The sequence below is a fragment of the Phoca vitulina genome, unplaced genomic scaffold (assembly GCF_004348235.1).
Source record: "Phoca vitulina isolate PV1807 unplaced genomic scaffold, GSC_HSeal_1.0 scaffold2, whole genome shotgun sequence".
NCBI classification, from domain to species: Eukaryota; Metazoa; Chordata; class Mammalia; order Carnivora; family Phocidae; genus Phoca; species Phoca vitulina.
In genome coordinates this window covers 63,498,606-63,520,095 of record NW_022589705.1, presented here as the reverse complement: position 1 = coordinate 63,520,095, position 21,490 = coordinate 63,498,606, and the positions used below count along the sequence as shown (strand labels likewise).

The following is a 21,490-nucleotide window of genomic DNA, read 5'->3' as shown; positions in this document are numbered from 1 at the left end:
AAGGAGTCACTTCACTTCTCCAAGTCTCTGTTTCCTTGTCAGCAAACAGGAGGTGACAACCATTCCTCTCATAGGGTTGATGAGGGTTAAGTGGGTTAGTGCGTGTCCAGGTGCCTGAAACGCGGTAGGTGCTCAGTGATTTTTTTTCATCCCATAATAATTACTTCAGGTGATATTACAAATAATATTCTAGGGCTGCACCGTCTAACACAACAGTAACATGTGACTACTGAAATTTAAATTGATCTAAATTAACTTTAAAAACAGTTCCTCGGGGGGGCGCCTGGGTGGCTCAGTCGTTAAGCGTCTGCCTTCGGCTCAGGTCATGATCCCGGGGTCCTGGGATTGAGCCTCGTATTGGGCTCCCTGCTCGGGGGGGAGTCTGCTTCTCCCTCTGCCTGCCGCCCCCTCCCCCACTTGTGCTCTTTCTCTCTCTCTCTGACAAATAAATAAATAAAATCTTTTATAAAAAACAGTTCCTCAGCGGCCTGAGCCACCCTGCAAGTGCTCAGTGGCCACGTGCGGCTGGTAGCTACTGTTAATGGACAGTGCAGAAGAACACGACCATAATCACAGAAAGTTCCATCCAGTGGCATTCTAGTATTTTAGCAGTCATAAGTGGGTGCATTGGAATTTAGAACATATATCCATATACAACTACACTTGCACAAACACAGCTGATTTCATATACAAAAAAACATACAAAACCACAAAAACGGGGTGTTTAGGTTAGTGACAATATATTTCATTACTAAGGAGAAATAAATATGACTCTTGACTCTGAGCCAATTCAATGAGCATACAAAAAGTCAGGTCCGGTGCTAACCACACTGGACATTATATCACTACATCCTTACAACGACCCTAATAGGAAATATTATCCTCATCTTGTTGATTCTGACATTGAGGCCCAGAGTGACTGAGTAACTTGATTGTAGCCACACAGCCTATAAGCAGCAGAACAGGACTTGCTCCCTGGGATAAAACACTGCTTCTTAAAGGACATTTCAGAGACAAAGAACTTACAGGGCAAAGTCACCATGCGCTCTTTACAGTCTTTGTTGAGGATGTGGATGTTTGGAACAGCCTGGGGGCTATCTGGGGACTATCTGGGGATGAGTCACAGAAACTGTAAAATTCAAGGAAATCAGTTCCTCAAGGCTTGCAACCTAGCTTTCTTGACGTATGGAATGTGGCAGTGTCCGATCTCTGTGGGACCAGCTCAGATCCTCAGGAAAGTCCTGGAAGTCAAATGAATGGGTAAAGAAGAAGACACCGTCCAAGTCATCTAGAGCCGTGGTCTTGCTGCAGTTCATTGTCCTCTCTTTATAGATGAGGGCTCTCGAACACTGCATGGTGAATGGTGGGCCAGAGTGGGGGAGGGGTCGCAAGTGAGAGCCAATGGGACTCGGGCAGTTCTGAATCAGTGACTGTCTGTGAAAACAGATCTAAGCACAACCAGACAGCCAGAGAGAGAGATGGATGGACGGATGGATGGATGGTCGGGTGGATGGAGAGGCAACCAGACAGACAGGCACCGAGTTAGTAACGGCGGCTTCTCTTTTAGCTTTTTGTGCACTTCTACTATACTCTGATCCTCTAGAAGGATGTTATCCTTTCTGACTTACTGTAAATTCCCCCTCTTACCACATACAGTCTAGCCTGGTGCCCAGCCTAGACTAGATACTCAAGGAATGTTTGTTCAAAAAAAAAAAAAAAACTAAAACAAAGCACCAAAACAAAATGTAACACCTGAGAGAGAACTAGCTAGGTAACAATAATCCTTCACATTTGTTTGGTATTTTGTAATATATAAAAAGATTTCACATGCAATATCAGCCTTAATCCCCAATCCAACTTCTTGAGGCTGGCATCATGATCCTCATTTTATTGATGAGGGACCTTGTCAGAGTGGTGAGTCTCGCTTAGGGTTATATAGGGAGGCTGAGGGCCCAAAGAGATAAGCAGGTCAGACAGAGGTAGAGACTGATAACGAGATCCAGCAAACAGAGACAAGACAGAGGAGACCAAGGCATGGATACATGACGGAGACAAGTGGAGGTAGACAGACAGATGAGGAGAGCACCTCCAAGCTCTCCCCCTTCCACTCAGCCCCTCCTCGTGCCTGGAGACATCTTTGCTGAGCTCACGGCGGACCCTGGCATGTCTCTGCTCTACGGAGCTCTACCGCTTCTCCCCAAGACTTCAGGATAATGATCTACCATGAAGAGCCTTCCGGACTTGACCCTACCTGCTTCTCTGGCCTTCTATCGTATCACTTTTCTAGAGCATTATTCAGTCTCGTCACAGGACCCTCTTCAAGCCCTAAGAGCGCCAGGCCAGTTTCAGCACGCCTGCTTCTGACCTGATCTCCCCTGCTGCGGACACCTGGCCAGCCCCTGCTGACCTTCTAAGACTCCACATTACCGTTGTTTCCCTTAGGGAGTCTTTCCTGACCTCCCTCCCAGCCTGGCTTCCTCCTAGGTCATCCCCTTCTTTACTACAATGGAGTAGGACAAACCTGAACTTGGAAATAAGAGACATGGATTTAAATCCTATTCACCCACCTATCTGCTGCAGGACTCAGGGCAAGTCACGGACCTGCTAAGCTTTGGTTTTCTCATCTCTGCAATAAACCTAATAATATGTGCCCCAGGATGGTTTTGGGATTAAGGAGCAGAGGAGGGAGCAGAGAGAGCAAGGAAGAGCAGGGGCGGGGAAGAGGGTCATAGGGAAGGAAGACCTCGGGCTTGCCAATGCCCGCCTCACCCCAAGGGAAAAGGGCTGTAGGGATTAAGTGCACACTCCAGGGACAAGTGGTGTCCGTAGGACGACAGGGATAATAATAATGTAAAAAAAACCCTGGCATAGAGTATGTGCCGATAATCTGCCTCTCCCATTGAACTGTGAGCTGCCTGAGGGTGGAGGCTGGGTCCACTCGCTCTCTGCATCCCCAGCGCTCAGTGCCTCACCCATGACTGGGCTTGCTGACCCCTTCCTGCGCACACTGAGGCCGTGGGTGGGATGTGCTTGTAGGCACCAGAGGTACCCCCTATGGTCATCCCACAGAACCGCTGAGGTGGGGGAGGAGGATGGCTGGAGAGGTGGTATAGGGGTTCTTTTCTCTCCCCAGCTTTCTTCATTTCCCTCCAACTTCTTTTTCCAGTGGATTCAGAGTCCTTGTAATTCTCTTCCTTACTCTCCCTTCTCTCCCCACACTCCCTCCCTGCTGCCCCATTCTCTATCCCAGGAAGCCAGCTTCTGGCAGAGGAGTCACTCTTTCCCCTTACACCCGTGCGTGCACAGAAACACGATCTGGAAGAAAGGGGCCATCCAATGCAACTAAACAGCTCTCAACATGCTTGAGGACAGGAAACCATCCCATAGCTGACGAGCAGGGGCTGCAGCTGACTCTCCTCCCCAACTGCCAGGGCAGCCCCCTACCCTCCCCGGCCCTAAACACCGGCTAGGGGTTGGGCCAGAGCCTTCATTGAGATTCTGTTCACAGGGAACGCCCATTGCCAAGCCTGCCCAGCTCTGTCAGCTGCCCTGATACCTATGTGTGAAAAGGTGACCAGCGCCCGGCCCTCTGGCAGCCTGACAAATGGCTTAGAAGCAGGCCTGAGGCTCCCTGGCAGAGGCCCAGGGCTTCGAGCTTCAGTCAGGGGTGGGAGAGAAGGGAACCTCCTGTCAGACGGCCTGACTTCAAATCAGGGAGCAGAGAGAGCAAGGAAGAGCAGGGGCGGGGAAGAGGGTCATAGGGAAGGAGGACCTCGGGCTTGCCAATGCCCACCTCACCCCGAGGGTAGAGGGCTGTAGGGATTAAGTGCACACTCCGGGGACAAGTGTTGTCTGTAGGACGACAGGGATAATGCATTTGTTTCCTCACCCATAAAATGGGGATGATAATAATAATAATAATATCTAGCCATAGTGAGAACTAATAGACTTAATACAAACATATACATATATATATATTTCTTTCTTTCTTCTAACCCAGCAATCCTTACCATTTCATGAGAATGCATTACTCATTTAATTTTCATGTAAGCCAGAGCTTTACATATTGTCCTCATTTAAAAGATGAAGTTTCAGAGAGGATGCCTCACTTGCCCAAGGTCACACAGCTGAGTAAGAGAAAGGACTTAAAACCAATCTGCAAGACTGAAAAACATAGGCCCTTCATCAGCAGGCCATAGTACAGATGAGCGTTTTGTGTGCCTCTTGGCCTCTATGTACCTCTGCTGATATAACGGAAATAAGAATTTTTTTTTAACTCCCTAGTCAGAAAGAAACAAACACAAACTCAAGATAAAAATCAATCCCCTTATTTTTAAAGTTTAAGTGCTGTAACATTCCACAACGGGGAAAAGAAAAATAAACAGCTAGGCTCAGAAACAGGGAGCTCTGTTGGCCCTGGGAGGCCGAGAAGGGGGAGGCAGTGGGAGCTGCGGAGGACTGATTGCTGCAAAAAGAGCCGGGGCGGCCGCTGGCTTCACCCACTGAGGGCCTGCTGCTGGGCAAGGTGGGGGCTGCTCTTGGTGGGAATCAGCTGCTTGCTTGGACAGAGCAGAACCTCATTCGTTAATTCATTCAACAAATCCGGAGCCCCGAGGTGCGTCCCACCCTGCGCCGAGTGCTGGCATGAAGAGATAAATCAGCCCCCGTTCCTGCAGCAGGGTTTGCACTCTTAGGCAAGAAGGAGGCAGAAATCAGGCAGCTCCAGGGCAGGGCGATGAGGGTGGTGACAGAGCCTGTTGGCACAAGGGCAGGGAGAGCACAGAGCAAGGGCACCTGACCCCTGGGCACAGCTGGGGCACCGAAGGCTCCCTGGGGAAGTGGGGTCTACATGGGGAGCGCACGACCCATTGAGTTGTATAGATGAAGGTGAGGAAAGGCAAGGGGCGTCCACCCCTACAGAAGCTCAGAGCCAAGGCCTGAACATTGTCACCACTGGAAGATGAAAGTGACACCCCCTTGAAATCCTACAACTTAGAAACAATGACCATTAATTTCCCACATGCACAGACAAACCTAAGGATAGCTGCTGGCTGAATAGATGGCTAAATAAAAAAGCTTTTATAAAAACAATATACTATAAATATTTCCATTTACAGAGGTATTTAATTCAATTTTTCTTAAATGTAACAGAACTTAAAGGAATCATCTTTTAAAAAAAACCACAAAAACCAACCTGTTCCCTCACAAGAGACATTATTTCCTAAAAGATATTTCTAAGGTTAAAAAAAGAAAGAGATTATAAGAAACATTAAGAGGTTGAAGCCATTCTGGCTTTTTTAAACTACGGGTTTGAGTTTCAGTAGAAACACGTGAGGGAAGAGAGAGGTCAGTCACTTACCTAAGATCACACAGCTAGTCTGTGGTGCACGTGGAACTTGAACTCACATATATCTGATTCCTTCTATTATATTCTTTGCTTCCCAAAGCCAACTTCCTCATTTTAAAGATCAGAAACTGGGGTCCAAAAAGGGCAAGTGACTTCCCTGAAGTCATATTTTGATTGTGCAAGGAGTTAATTTCAGTGGATCAGATCCTTGCTCTTGACTGTTCTCTCTTCCCTGTAAAAAGGGGTCTCCTGCTGTCATTCATTTGCCTGAGAATCCAAGAGGAGTATACACATATCCCCACCTCGATGACCTCAGCCTTGGCCTTGGGACACGCTTTAGCCAATGGGATGTGAACAGCCATGACATTTGCCCCTTCTGTATGGACACTTCGAACGGGACTGTATTTCTGACCCTTTGCCATCAAAACGACCTAACCCAGACAGGGAAACAATTTCAGCCTGGGCCCCAGAGGAGAAGCGAGGTGGAGCCGTGCGAAGCCTGGCCGAGCTGGGGCTGACTAGCGTGCGACACAAGCACGACGGACGAAGTGTTTGCTATGATTTGGGGTTGTCACCACAGCAAAGCCGATGCATACAGCATGGGTTCTTGCCAAAATCTGTTTGTTTTTTTCATGCTCATAGTTGTCTCCAATGGCGCAATAAGTATGAATTCAGGCCATGAGGGTAAGGGCTGTGTAGGTGAACATTTTAAGAGCTAAATGGATAAGAACTAATTAGAGAAAGAGTTGAAAAGTATATGGTACAGGAAGAAAAACCAGGTGTCCAAGGTCCAGATTGCCAAGGTCACCTTCTGATGAGAAGAAACTGGTGGTGGAAGCCCACTCTTTTGGCCCCGAGACCAAGGTGAGTCAGACGTGGCAGTTTCCTTCTTGCACTTCTGCCACAGAAAGAACCATTGGTACTGACTACAAAACATGCACACCCACAGGCACCTGGTTCTGAAACAGAAGACACTATGGAAAAAGATGCAGTAAATGCCTCCAAATGAATCTATGCCACCAAATCACTGTGTGACCTTGAGGAGGTCATTTTCCTTTTGGCATCAGTTTTCTCATTTGTAAAATGAAGAGGTTGAATGAGAATCTCTCATTTTCCTTCTGGCTCTGACATGCTATGATTTGATTGCCTCAAACTCATTAGTCCCAACTGGCTTGAATGGGACCCAGTAGTATTGAGGATAATCGTAGGAATCCATCAAAACGTAGCCCAAAGAAGGTAATCTTGAGACTTGAGTGAGATAATGCAGGGAAAGTGTTTTGCATTCGGAGGCCGGGGAAGGGCTCTATGGTGGGCTTTTTCATGGAAAAGAGGTGGGCAAATGTGCCCCTTGTCCCCTAACTTGTGTTCCTCTAGCAGCCTTCCCCCCAGCTTGCAACATCTAGTAATCTCTCAGGCCATTCTACCTCATCCTCTCTCCTCTCATCAGAGAGAAAAGTAGCTCTAAACCAAAGGAGGATGGGATGACACAGTGTGAGACATAAATAACGTGCTGGGGGAGGGCAAAGGGCAGAGAGGAGAAATCCTGACTTCTGAATTCAACAGATCTGGGTTGGAATCCCTGTGTCTCTTTTTGCTCATATATAAAATGAGGATGATTCACATGGTTGTTTTCAGAATTAAATGATATAAAAAAGCTTATGGGCGCACATAAGTACTCAAGTACTCATTTACATCTGTGACAATGACAGCAGGTTTCCTGGGAGTGGTGGCGTGAAGACGAAGCTGAATGCTATATAAAATCTTGAGAGCTGGGCAGAGAGAGGAGGGGTAATCGGTCATAGAGAGGAATGCGTGGGGTGAAGGTGCAAGGATGAGAACAGGTGCAACAAGAGCGGTGGTTGTGAATGCGGGTGAGTCAAGCGTCCTTTAGTAAAGGAGGAACGGGCAGTTAGATTAAGAGTAGAAATTTCATGCAAGGGAACATAGAGAAATGAGTCTAAACCTTTAAAGCTGGAGGCCCTTAACCCAGTAGGTAATGGGGATCCCTAAAGGGCTTTAGGAAATTATGCTTTAGGAAGTTGTGAGTGTGCTGATGCATCTTGAGAAAGAAGCTGCAAGCCCACCCAAACCAGGGTGTGGGGAGGGAGAGAGACTGTCACCTCCCCAGAGGAACTCTGTTGCTGTGCTCATCTGACATAGAAACCTGAGCCTTGGGGAAAACATCAGACTGCACCTTGAATTAAAACAGATGTGATTACGGTAGAAAAAATTTCTTCAAGACTTTAAAAGTTCAATTTTCTTCCTTTTAATCTCTCAAGAGAATCACTGGTTTTAAACCCAAGACAGTGAAAATCCCAGGTAATAAAATGAATCCAGAACTCCATTTGCTGACCAGACCTGAGTTAGATTGCTTTTATAACTTGCTTTTCTTTCAGTAACCTTAAGCCCACAACCTCAGTGGGTCTACCCTGGGCCCAAAAGTTTGGTCCTACCATAGGTTATGCCCTTGCTACCCAGAACAGAGTCCTTGAACTCGTAACATCAGCATCACCTGGTAGCTTATTAAAAATGCAGATTCTCAGATCCCACTCCAGACCTTCTGGTCAGAACTTGAATTTTAATAAGATACCCAGGTGTTTCCTGCACATTAAGGTTTGAGAAGCACTGAGTTACACTTTGCCTTCAGATTGCAGGAATTCTTTACAACCAGAGGAGGTCAGAGTTGGTCCAACCTCTTCATTGAACTAACAAGGACCTAAGATCCAGAGAGAGGAAACAACTGGGTTTTCCAAGGTTATGCAAGTAGTAGGTATAATTGGCATAGTAAAGTTAATAACAAGAGACCATGTAATATAATAAAAAATAACTCTCTATAGCTAGCTGTAGATGAAGCTCAGTACATTGCAAGCTACTCCGATTTTGGAGTCACCTCTATGCGCAAGATTTACAACACAGGTGGGCCAAATTATTTCATCTCTTGGAGCCTCATTTTCTCCTTTTAAGCAAGTGGGAACAATAAGATCCTCTTGATAAGGATGTGAAGGTTAAGTGAAGTAATGTACATGGAATACTTACCACAGTCCAGGTACTCACTAGCTAGTAACTGCGCTATTTCAGAGGTGTGGCCAGAACTCAACGCCTCAGAATCCTACCTACTGTCTTTTCTCCTAACCATAGAGTCAACCCAAGTCCCACTGGTGGGCATGGTTTCCTAATTTAATAGGAGTTCCCTCCGCACGATGGATAGTCCCTTCTTTGTGTTCCCTTAGCTCTCAGCTCTCTCGTCTCCTGGCATTTAGACACACCTCCAATGGCTAGGTTCCTTCTCTGTCTTCCCCACTAGAGTTTGTCTTGCCTTAGAGCAGGAACTGTGTCTTTTATCTCTGTCTCCCAGAGCACATCATAGTAGATGTGCTGGCAGATGGAAGGAGTGAGGGGTGGAAGACAGAAGGGAGGAAAGAAAGAAGGAAGAAGGAAAGGAGGGAAAGAGGGAGGGAGCTGGGAAGATGTTGGGTGTTGGAAGGCAACCATTTTACAGCGTGATGGATTCATTCAGAGAAATAGCTTGACAGTACAGAATTCATCTTTTTATGACGGTGACAACACTAATACATTTATTTCCCTTCTGAAATTAACTTTCTAATATTAAGAAAGGTCAAGATGAACTGCAGCAAAATGAGACATTTTGTCATTTTTAACAAATTATACCAAAGCAGACTGTCAGATTAAAGGGGTCACCGTTTTGAGGTCTAAACGCTGGTGCTGATTACATAATCAGAGCTAATGCTTGTCTTTCTCACCTTTCCCTGCCCACAGACCTCCAATAGTTCTCTTTGGCCCAAACGATAAAACTCAAATATCTCAGCCTGGTGTTCTGAGGCCCTTTAGCATCTGATCACTTTTTAAAAAATCCATTCCTTCCCCAAAGGGACATTCTAACCAGCCAGACCCATCTCCTTCCTGCTATTCTCTTCCTCCTACATGGCTTTGCTCATGTGATGTCTCTTGTCATAACTGCCATCTCTCCTACCGGATGCCCATGGGAAGTCTCCCTGTCCTGTCTCTGCCCTACCTATCCAACCCACTGGCTGGCCCCTTGTTCCTCAGGATTTGACTTGTTCTGGTCTTGAGGCTGACACTTCTGCTCTTTTAGCCTTGAGTTGGCCTTGACCATGGCTTTGGCTGAGTTCCTTCTGCCTCACCCACATCGTGCTCTACCCTCCTCAGAGGCATTTGGGGAAGCCTTGGATGTCTGTGAGAGGACACTGAATGTGGGTGCTTTGTTAAAGGGAAAAAAGAAAGAAGAGGCATAACCCTCTGCCCTGTTCCTCCTGCTCCCTTCTTCCTTTGATTCATCCATTTATGTGCTTGGCCCTGGGCCCGACTGGGGGGCCATTTGGACTCACTCAGAAGAATGAAAATTAAGCCCTGACTCTGTCTCTTGGGAAAATTACTCAATACCCGTGGGCCTTAGTTTCCCCATTTGCGAAACAAAACACATAATCCCCACCTCACAGCATTGCAGCAAGCATCAAACGAACGCTTGTGTGTGATTGTGCTCTGGAAACTATACATCTCTGTGACAAATTAGTGAAAATAATTAGGACCAGATCCATGTGCTAGTGACTCACCCCAGGGCCGACAGTGCACGTGCTCCAATCTGGTAGAAGTGGGAGAGACCTGAGTTTGAGTCTCAGCTCTACAGCACTGTCTCACTGGGCAACCTTGAGCAAGCCAGTTCCCTGCCCTGGGCTTATGTGTTCTCTCTAGCCTCTTTCTATGGAAGGTTAGTTTGGAGAACCTCTTCAGTTTTTTCCAGCTTGAGGTTCTCTGGCTCCACATAGGGTTCTCTGAGAACCCAGAGGCCAGAATGAAGTTACTAATTCAAGCTTAAAAGTGACTGCATTGGAATTAGCCAGCCCCATTCAAGACCGAACTCCCAATTTACCTGGCATGTTCAACCCCTGGACTTCTCAAACCAAGTGTTCCCTACAGTGGTTGGGGGAGGGGCAGGGTATCCAAGTAATGGCATAAACCTGGTATTCCATTTACAACGTCAACTGAATTTAAAGACAATGGGGATAATTCTGAATGTTTGCTACTCAGAGGTGTCATCATATTCAAGAAAAAAGCTAAATCAATAGAACTCTTCTCTTCTATGTTCGCTATTTACATGTCTTTTAAAAATGAAAGAGGAGACCCTCTGAGCAATGTTGAGCCCCCTGCTGGCTGCTCTGCCCCCGCCGGGAGGGGGGGGGGCGGGGGCGGGGAGCCACTCACCCTATGCTGCACTGTGGAAATGGGCCCTGGGGTCACACAGATCTGACTTCCATTTCCAGCTCTGCTACCCCCAGTTGTATGACCCCGCGGGTTCTAACCGCTTTTCGTTTGTTCCTTCTTGCAACTGACATTTTACTGATGTGTTAGGTATTGCACCCTGGGCAAGAGAATGCAGAGGTGACAGAGATATAGTTTTATCCTTCAAGGAGTTCACAGCTGAGTAGAGAAAACAAGCACATAAACCAATCAGCGTGATGTGGAGTGATAAATGTGCACGCCCGGGGTGACTGCGGGGGGCGGGGGGGAGTGGGGAGGCGGGGAGTGGTGGGGGGTGTCATTCACGCTGGGCCTTACTTTCCTCATCTGAGAAACAGGGATAATGACGTCCATTTCATATGGTTGTTCTGTGGATTAGATGAGGCAATGCCTAGCACAAATAGATGCTCAGTAAATATCAGCACCTTCCCCCTTTCCTACTCCCACACCCCAGGGCACCGAAAAGCTGTTTTCATCTGCCCCATCCACTCCAGAAGATCCAGTCACATAGCAAAGATGTCTATTAAAGAACATGCCTTAGCAGTCCGAGGATTTTTCAAGGTCGCAGCCTGGAGCTAAACTCTAACAAGAAAGAAACTGTCCATTTGTAACTGGGAACCTGAGTAAGGCAACTTTTCTGACTGCTGAGTGTTTGCTGGTCATGCCAGGAGTTTAAAGAAAAGCTTTGGCTTTGACAGGCCTTGTAGGCACAGCCAGAGAGAGGCCATTTCTGTTAAGTGGACTTAGCTGCCAATCAGCATCCAAACTCCATCTTCCAGTGAGCCCTTGTCCAGAGCCTCAGCTGGTGAAACCTGCTCGAAGCCACACTTGGGGTCTGGAACTGCCCAGGAGAGGGTTATTGCCTGAGGATTACGTTCCCTGGTATTCACTTTAGAACCATCCTTGCTGTCTTCATCCCTTAGGGATTATAGTGAGTTACAGCCTCCCCCCCCCCACCCCCACAGGGGCACATACCCACACCCTAGGAATGACAGAAATCCTCTTGCCTTCTGAAGGTTGAACTGTAAAATTCACCCAGGATGGATTAGAACAGACAAATACAGGAAGCCCAAAGAGAGAAAGGCTCCCACCCCTGGAGCCTCTGATCTTATTGTCACGTAATTAAAGGTATTAGCTCAGCTGAAGAAAGACTCATGAATGGGAGTTGGAGAGTGGTCAGAGAAGCCGAGATAAGGGCTAGGGCCTGCTCCCTGTCTTTTAAGACCTATTTGCAATGCTTTTTCAATAACTAGAGCTATAGCTATTTCGTAAATACTACAGTTTAAAGATGGTGATAATGTTCTGAAATTAACATTGAAATATCAGCTATTGTACACTACTAGATTTAAGCTTGTAATAAGAATAAATGCTAACATTTATTAAGTGCTTATAATTTACCAGCCTTAGAAAATACCACATAAGTGCAGTGTCATTTTCAGTCTTTACGACCCTCTGTGAAGAGATGCTACCACCCTGTTTTCACAGATCAGGCTGCAGAGTCTGAGAGAGGTGAGGCCGTAGACAGAGCCAGAATTGGAAGCCGGAGGCAATTTCTGACTGCAGGGTCCTTGCTCTAAATCCCTAGGAGAATAAAGGGTTTGCCTCCAGTCCTTCCCACTGACAGGGCAGTGCTTAAAGGTCAAGGACTTAGCAGACTGAAAAGAGAACAAAGTAGGAAGAAAGGGCAGGATTTGAGGTTTGCTCTGGGGAAGTGGGGTCCCTGTTATGCTTACCTAGAGGGCAAGAAATTGGCAGACTTCCTAGGATGTTAGGAGCCTGGATGTTGTCACCTCTGGGATAGGAGTTCTTAGCAGAGGGTAGTAGAAGTACAGTGCATGGATGGTTGCATGAAGGGACAGATAGAAGGACGGCTAGTCAGAAGACAGATGCATAGATGGGCGTCAACTGACCCCAGTTTCCTTCTATAATATGGGCTGGCTGGCTGCCTCAGGCTCCAATCCTAGGGATTGGCCCAGCACTAAGCAGCCACCTCAGGAGTTCGGTTCTATTTTATGAAATGAGGTCCTTCCTTATATCTGGGTGGCCAGGTCCCCTCCTCCTTCCATATTTTTTTTTCCAATTTTAAAGTTAAAATATACTTGTAGAAAATTGCTGGGAAATATAAAAAAGCGGATAGGAAGGAAACAACCCCAGTACCCAGAAATACCACTGTTAACATCTACTTCACATCCATTCTTTTTTGTATGTTTTAAACCTAGTTGTTATATGTCTTAACATATAATACACATGCAACTTTGTCTTCTGCTTCTTTTCACTTAAAATTATAGCATAAGCATTTTTATAATATTGTAAACTCTTCATAAACATCCATTATATGAATGTATCGTCATTCACTTAATCAGTTTCCCACTGTTTCCCACTGTTAGGCATTTAGATTTTTTTCTCGGTTTTTCACTATTTATAAGTAATATGGACTTTTTTTTTGCATAAATCCTTATTCACACTTCAAATTATTTTAGTCTAGGTTTGTAGTACTACAATTGCTGACTCAAAGCTACCAACAGAACAATGTATTTGAAACCCCAGAAAGTCATAATAACATTTTTTTTCTCTCCCTTTTGAATTCCATGTGCTTTCTAGTGCCTGATAGAGAGCCCCCTGGATTTCAGGATAAAGTCCAAGCTTCCTGGGGTAGCACACTGGGCTCTATGACTGGCTTCTGCCTACCACTTGGCCTTACCTCCCACCCCTTCTCACCATGCTCCCCTCAGTCCAGCACACCGAACTCCTTAGAATTCTCAGTCTAGTCACCTGTCTGATACACGTATGCTCATGCATCTTGCTCCCTTGCCCGTGATGCTTCCCCAGTCTGTCTTCCTTCAAAACTCACCTCAGAGGTCACCCTCCCCAGCAAGCCTTGCCTGACCGCTAGTCCAGTGGAGATGACCTGCTTCTCCCACATGGCATCCGGATTCCTTGCTTACCACCTTGTCCTGCCATCGTTGGTTTACGGAGTCAGGAGCTCTAGACCAGGGGTTTGCAAACTTTCTCTGGCCACGGAATCCTTTATTCAAACACATTTGTCATACTGATAAAGGTTAACATCTGCTGAGAATATATGTGCCTGGCAAAGTGCCTTCAGCAAGTCCCAGGAATCAGTTCAGTTAATCCTCACAACAACCTCTTACAAATGAGGAGGCGGACGCTTGGAAAGGTAAGGGACCTGCCCAAGATAGTGAAGCTAGTGAGTGTTGAAATGAGATTTAAACCCGGGCCTGAACCTGAGCTCTTAATCACAAAATTATACTGCTCCGGTTAAAATGGAGAGGAGCCATATGGGAGGGGGTCCTCAGACCTCTTGCAATTTTTCTGAGAACAGTTTGAAAACCGCTGCTCTATTCTGGATCATCAGTTCCTGAGGGAAGCAACTAATTCCTATTTGCCTTTCTATTCCAGTATATAGTGCCTGGGCTGTGAAAATGTTTATTGAATGGATAAATGAACAATCTTTTTCTTTTGAAGATTACAGGGAAGTTACTCTTTTATCTATATACTTTACTACCCTTGAAGTAAAAGCAAGCAATGTGAACCTGGCATGACTTGCTGAGTGGGAGGGCACCAAGGCTCATTGGCCAGGAGGTCAGGCTGTGTCTGGGCTGATAAGACTTCTCACAGCCAGACACCTGGGACCAGGATGGGGCTTGGGAGGTGGGCATTAGAACTTCTGGAGGATGGGGCAATTTCCTGATGAAAGGTTAAACAGTGGAAGCATTGATTAGTCTGGTCCCTTTCATCAGAATTCAGCTCTCTCCACCACGGTAAATAATGGACTAATTAGGCATCTGGCTTACTTGATTTCCCATGGCTAAGGCCAATTTCTGAAATGCAATATGCTATTTGATGTACCAGCATGAATTCTTCCTGGGCTCCAGAGCCTCCCAACAACAACAGCCAAAAATAACTCTCGGAGAAGTTCCCCACACATTGAACACAAAACACCCTAAATGTGACTTGTACTCTGTTGTAGGCTGGATAGGCTGAGAGCCTAAGGGGGTCACAGGCTGTATGCTAATCCCGACTGGCTCCAACCAGGGGCCTGGAAGGGGAGGAGTTTGCTGGTGGGTGAGAAATGGATAGGATAGGTTAATGGGAAAAGCTCGTGGAGGAAATGACCTGGGGGTACACTGGACTGCTTGGGTAAGCGAAAAGAGGTTAGTCGAGGACTATCCACAAAGACTCCTTTTTAGCTCATTGTGGCTGGACAATTGGATGACCATGGGATAGGGAAAATGGGGAAGCAAGCTAGGTCTAACTAAGGAATGAAGGTAAGTTGAACAGATAACAGGAGCAGAGAGAGTGTAAAGAGAATTTTAGAATTTGTGGATTTTCGATGGAGATCCTACATGGCTGGATTCTAACACTCTAGAATTTCTAAATTTGTGAGCTTGAGAAAATAAATTCCATATGTGGGAGCTCTCGGTGACAAGGGATCAGCAGGGGCAAAAGATGAAGGAAAGAAGATGAGTCAATGGAAATGCAGAACAGTGAGAGAGAAGGGCAGGGGTTTGAAAGTCAAGGGTGCCATGGATTTCTCTGGGCTGCTTCGGGGCTATCATGCTGGGAAACAATGTGTCAGATGAGGTGGCTAACAAGATTTCCCCAAACACTCTTCAACAGCCTACTAAGTGTGGGTTCCTGCCAGGTAATGGAAGTAGAAGCTGGAAAAGACAGAGCTTCTGTCCTTGAGAAGCTCTGTCTAAAGAAGGCAGGAAAACTATCACTAAAACACAGCAGGATGTGTGCTTTCACCAGGCGTGCACCGGCGCTGGGGGATGCCTATAGAAATCGAAACAGCCCCCCTTCTGGAGAGACTGTGTTTTAATCAGTGCTTAAGAGGTTCTCATTGAGCTACCAGTGAATGGCTAGCCCTGGCCAGGGAAGCAGGGAGGTGAAGGCAGATCCTTGGCTCTGAAGGGGTTTGCAATTGAACTGAAGAAAAAAAAAAAAAAGGAAACCAGAGGACGTCTGAGGAGATTCTACTATGGCACCAAGCCCACAGAATATATTCCTTGCATGTTTACGGAATAAACTATTAGATGAAAGAAGCAAAGTCTGATAATAGAAGAACAAAGCAACAAAATGCTTTGTGGGCCAAAGGGTGCAAGGAAATGTTAAGAGAAGGTGAGCCTGGAGGTAGGTTCTGAAGATTAAGTAGGATTTGGAGAGTGACTTAGTGTCTCTCTTGACTTGAAATACTTTTCCTCTTCTTTACTCAGCAAATGCCCATCCCTCCTTCAGAACCCTGTTCAGATGTTAATTCTAGGTCTTGGTGAGTGGATTTCCTTTTCCCTGCCTGTCTTTCCTCTCTCTCTCTCACCCAACACACGTTCATGGAAGACCTGTGCCCTGCACTGGGTGTCAGGGATCAGGAATGACTAAGGTGAAGTCTAAGACCTCAGTGGGATCGCAGTCTGTGGTGGGGTATGGGAGCTTGGGAAAGCGGGGTCAGTGAGGTAGGTGCTGTAATGGCCAAATGCATAAAATATTAGTGGCTCCATTTCTCATATACCTACTACTGAAGGCTATTTATATACATATTATCTTATCCTGAGAGAAATCCCATGGGACAGGCATCCCAGTTGCCAGATAGGGAAAATGAGACACATAGTTTAGTTGACCTGACTCAAATGGAAACTTCTGGAAGCTTTGCTGGCCTCCATGCCGTTGAAACAATATGCATCTAGTTAGTTGATGAGAGGTATCCAGAGTCTTTCAGAATGAAAAGATGTTAGAGAAACTGAAGGAAACAATCGGTTTGACAGGAATATTACTCTGAAGTAAGAGATCCATCTCTCCACCCAGCTTGCTGCCAGAGTCAAAGTTATAATCTAGAGAGTTAGAAAAACCATGTCTTTTATCACAGGTGGGAGAAGTTGCCCCTTAGAAAAGTAATGATTTCTCTTAAAATTTCTTAAAGTTTCAAAACCATGTCAAACTGTTGTAGGAAAAGCTGTAAAAATTTCACGAACCAGAAGCACCCTACATTCTCAGAGCCTGCTGCACAGTATTACATTTACCTCCAGTCTCTACTTCCACACTGAACCTTTCCCCTAGCCTATTCACGGACTTCCTGGGCCATGGTGGTAGGAGTGGAAAAATGTTTGAGGAGACCTAAGTGTGTGATCTATGGCTGTGGTGTGAGTGCATTTAGCCTACCCCCCATGAACCCTCCGGCAGCCGGCTGCCGTCTGCACATTTCCACAGGGCACTCCTCTTCACCCTACCCCGGGCAATGATCCTTCTTCACCTTTATAACCACTTTACGTTCACATACCTCGGGGCTCTCTCCCACCTGTGTAAGCCGGTCAAGGGCTTATTCTTCCTGCCAGCAGAGGAGCGCACTGAGGCTTAGGAGACTAACATTTATGGGGCCTCGGCCACATGCTAAGCACCTTCCTAGGCGTCACTCCAGGCTGTCCTTCGCTGGCAGCAGCCTGACTGCTGGGCCTTGTCGTGAAAATCCTGCCCGTCACAGCCGACAGCCAACTCCAAAATGCCCATCCCTGCAGGGACGCAGACCGTTGGAGCCAAACGGGCCTTGTGGAGTCATCCTTCAACCCCTACCGTGTGTAGACTGGGGTGCAGTGGCGGGGGGAATGAAAGACCCAGAGCAGGGAAGAGACTTGCCTAGGAGCGCCAAGCAAAGCAGTGGTTCATCCACTCCGGTGGGGGGTGTGGCTAGTGCTCTCAGTCTCTCTCAGTGTCACAAAGACAAGCTGCCACAGCTTTAGCTGCCCCCCTGCAGGGGACCTTTGGGGTGATACAACTAGAGACATGGGGATGGAACAAACGTTTGGGAACCTACAGTCCTGATTCTGAGCTCCCTAGGCCTCAGGGAGACAGTGTGCTAAGGCCCTAGGGGTGTGGTCTTCCCTGGGGTAGTACTTCCCTGGGGTAGTCTTTCCTCCTAGGGGGTGACAAGCACCCTGCCATAGGGGCGGTACTTTCCCGCCCCAATGCCATGGTTGTGGCCTCCTGCTCTCCTGGTTTGCCCCAAGTGTGTATGTGGGTGGGGATGGGGTGCCCCCAACCTTCTCCCCACTGTGCTTGCCAAGGTGGCATTCCCCCTTCCACCGGCAAGGTTTCCAGGCTGTCGGGTGCGAACACACAGGTGCCCCTTGGTTTCTAGTGAGGAGCTGCCATCTCAGAGCCTTCCAAGCTGGTGACCCAGTGAGACCTATGCCCATGCTAAGAGCAGACCCCCCGGGCCCCTTCCTGCCATTTTGACCAGGTGGGGAAACTGGCTGGCTGTGTGTTTGTGTATATGTTCTTTGTGGATTATGTATAACTCGACACCTGACTATCTGGTGTGCACCATGTCTATGCTCTCATGTATATATGTTCTGTTCTATGTATATGAACGCAGGCATTTTCTGCATATCTCCACGTTGTGCATGTGTATGTGTGTGTGTTTTCCGTGTAGTGTGAATGAGTGCTGGTTCCGTGTGTGTTAGATGACCATGTCACCGACTGCTGTTTGTCTTGCAGATGTATTATAACTTATTTATTTATTTGACAGAAAGAGAGCAGCTTCTCTTGAGGACCACAGGAGGCAAGCGAGGAAAAAAAAAAAAAAAACAACCCAGCCCTGTGTTGCTCTATTTTAAAAACTGCTCCATGTTGTTATGGCAGCTAATTTTCCTTAAATGATTTAAGGAAACAGATCTGTCTATGAGCTACAGCCAAGTTGTTATAGCAACACAGGCCTTTCTCCTCCAGGAAAAGGGGGGAATCCCCCCCCAGAGCATAGAAGCCTCTCACAAAAGCAACCCTTAGGCTCTGAGAGACTGGGGGCAAAGGAAAGGGCAGGAGGAGACCCATTCACCTCCCACCGTCAGTCCCTGGCGATTCTCCTTAGCAACTGCCCTCACCACTCTCCAGTTCGGATCTCGTTGTCCTTCACCTGGACTACATAAGAAGCACCTGATGGGCCTCTCTCCTTTCACTTCGTCTCATCTCCTTTGATCCACTCTCCACATTGCAGCTTTCCCAAGTTTCTAAAGCATATGTCATTCAGCATAATAGTCTCTCTGGTGCCATGTTCTCTGCTGCATGCTGGATATGCATAGGGCATGTCCTTGAAGGGCACGCCAGGGACATTGGCCTTTATTCCACAAGCAATGGGGAGTCATTGAAAAGTCTTAATCAGGGGATAAAGACCCAGTTGGATTTAAATTTTAGAGTGACTCTAGAGTTTCTAAATTGGGGGACTGAGTCGATGGAAATGCTATTCATTGATCTCTGTCTCCTTTGCTCAAACATTTTTGATGGCTCTCCATTGACGACACTGATTCTCAAGAATGAGAGAGGGTGTGTGCTGGAATATTCCTAACAAGTGGCATTTTGTTCCATGGCCTTGATTTTTTCTTTTTTTACAGTCATGATACTTAATTCAATTAAAAATCAATTTAAATAGGACCTAAGACTTTGATTTTATTTATTTATTTTTTATTTATTTATATTTATTTGAGAGAGAGAGAGAGCACAAGTGGAGGGTGAAAGGGGCAGAGGGAGAGAGAGAAGCAGGCTCCCTGCTGAGCAGGACCCCGGGATCATGACCTAAGCCAAAGGCAGACACTTAACCGACTAAGCCACGCAGATACCCCAAGACTTTGATTTTAATGAGAAGAGAGCATTGGGCCATAGGAAGAAGCCAAATTCCTTGACTCCATGTTCAAACTCACCCATGAGCTTCTTCACATCTGCTTCTCGGGCCGCCCTCTTGTAGCTGCCTGTTGTGAATCCTGCACACCAGCCCCAGCAGCTGAGGCCTCTCACGTCCATTCCACTGCTCAGCTCTCCCTGGATTTCCCTCTCCTCTCTCCCTGTAACCTCCCTCATCCCTAAACCATAGCCTCCGGATGAACTATTACCCATTTCTAGAGGCTCAGTCCAAAGTCTTTGAGAAAACTTCCTCAGATACACACACACACACACACACACACACACACACACACACACACACACACACAGGATTAATCTCTCCCAGCCCCGTATTTCCAAAGCATTACATTTTCTCTACTACAGCACACCTTCCTGGCTGCCTTGGTTGAAAATTGTTCATAAAGGTCTGGCCTTCCTATTGGACTGTGAGTTCTTCCTAGCCTGAGATCCTGCCCCATTAATCTCTATAATTCTGGAGGTTATGGAGGGTCTTGCAAATGGGTACATTGAGAAATGTGTGCTTCATTCAATTAACTGAGCATTTTAAAGCAACACCTGCTTTTTTATCTCTGCCAAATACTTCTCTGGGTGTGCCTCTCAGGCAGATAGTTAGGTGCTAGAAGACTTACAGATGGGTGGTCCTAGGAAGCCCATCCATAAATGGGCTTAACTTTTTAAGATTGTAACCTGACATAGGTGAGAGAGGAGGTCCCCATGTGTGCTCTTGTGTGTGAGTGACTCTGGTTGTGTGGCTGATGGTGTGATGTGAAGTCACCATCATACTCTATGGCGTGTGTGCCAGGATAAAGCCAAACTCCCATGGGAGGGCATGAGCTCTCACCTGAAAGGTGCTGTCATTTTGGGGGCTAATTACCTGGGGAAGAGGTAGGATACTCAGCCCTAAGATCAGAATGGGAAGGAGAAGCCTGGATGTGGAGCAGAGTTGGAACCGGCTTCCCTGGTCTTCACCATTGGAGGTAATGGAATGTCTAAGAGCAGCTCCTGAACAAAATGTGCTTGGATGGTGGGAAGTCAGGGACCCAGGGATCTGAGGGAGCTCCTAGTGGCCAGAGAAGGCTAAGCTCAATGGTGGGTAGAACGGGGTGGGCACCGAGGCCAGGAATGGGGCACATTAGTGAAGATGACCAGGAACCTGTGTCAGGGGAACCAGAGTGGGTGATGCCATCTCAGGTTCTGTCCCTGGGAGTGGAGGACAATCTCAGCAGGCTGCAGAGGAATCCAAGAGAGGGTTTATCTCCACAGACCAGAGCCTGAAGTAAAAGAGGGCACAGCAATGGTGGCACCAGCATCTGGGACATTCTTAGGGAGAGCTGAGATTGGGGAGAGGTATGTGGTCCGGTTGCTCCTCTTCATCAGGGAAATCTCATTAAAAGCAACTCACAGAGGCTCTGTTTTACTTCATCATTTGCTTAGCCTTTATTCTGAGCACTGCTCAGAGCCAGGTCCCTGCTGGGCATGGGGGACTCTGAGATGCATCAACCAGACCCTGCCTAGGGACAGTCCATTACAACTGGTAAACAAAGGCCACTCTGTCCACAGGGAGCTGTCCCAGGAGTGGGGCATAAAACACTTTATATCTAAGATCCGGTGTAGTCCTCTGGGTAGAACAGTCCCTGGTCAAGATCATCATTCTGTTTCCAAGGCCCAGAGAGGTGGCAAGGTTTAGTGAGCAAAGGTCTAGAAAGCAGCCTTTGAAGTAAATGCCATCATTAACACAGGACAGCAGGCTCCTGTTGCCAGGTGAGAACACAGAAGGGCTCATGCCCAGGACTTACAGTGCAGGTTGGACATATCACTTTTGCTCAACTTCAAAGTCAGCATATCTAAGCTTGTTCCCAGGCTCACTGCCCCTCCTGAGTTCCCATCTCAGGAAGGGCAACCACATCTATCTACTCCGCTGTCCAGGCCAAACCATGGGCGTCATTCAAAACTCCTTCCTGTCCCATGAGCCAGTCACTAAGCTGCCCACATCTCCCTCCATAATGCCTCTCCAACCCCACAGCAGCAGGCTCTACTGATCTCCAGCCTCTAGCCTGGCACCCTCCAAATCCACCCCCTTACAGGAACCAGAGGGGTCTTTCTCAAATGCAAACCTGATCCTGTCACTTCCCAGCTTAAAATCCTTCCATGCTCCGCATTCCCATGAGAATGAAGTCCAAA

General features: G+C 47.1%; 1 protein-coding gene across 5 annotated transcripts in view; it reads right to left on the bottom strand.

The window, feature by feature from the left end:
- The window catches only part of LOC116647850 (BEN domain-containing protein 5), a 1,423,949-nt gene that overhangs the window by 68,753 nt on the left and 1,333,706 nt on the right, over positions 1–21,490 (bottom strand). The gene's annotated exons all lie outside the window — the stretch shown is intronic.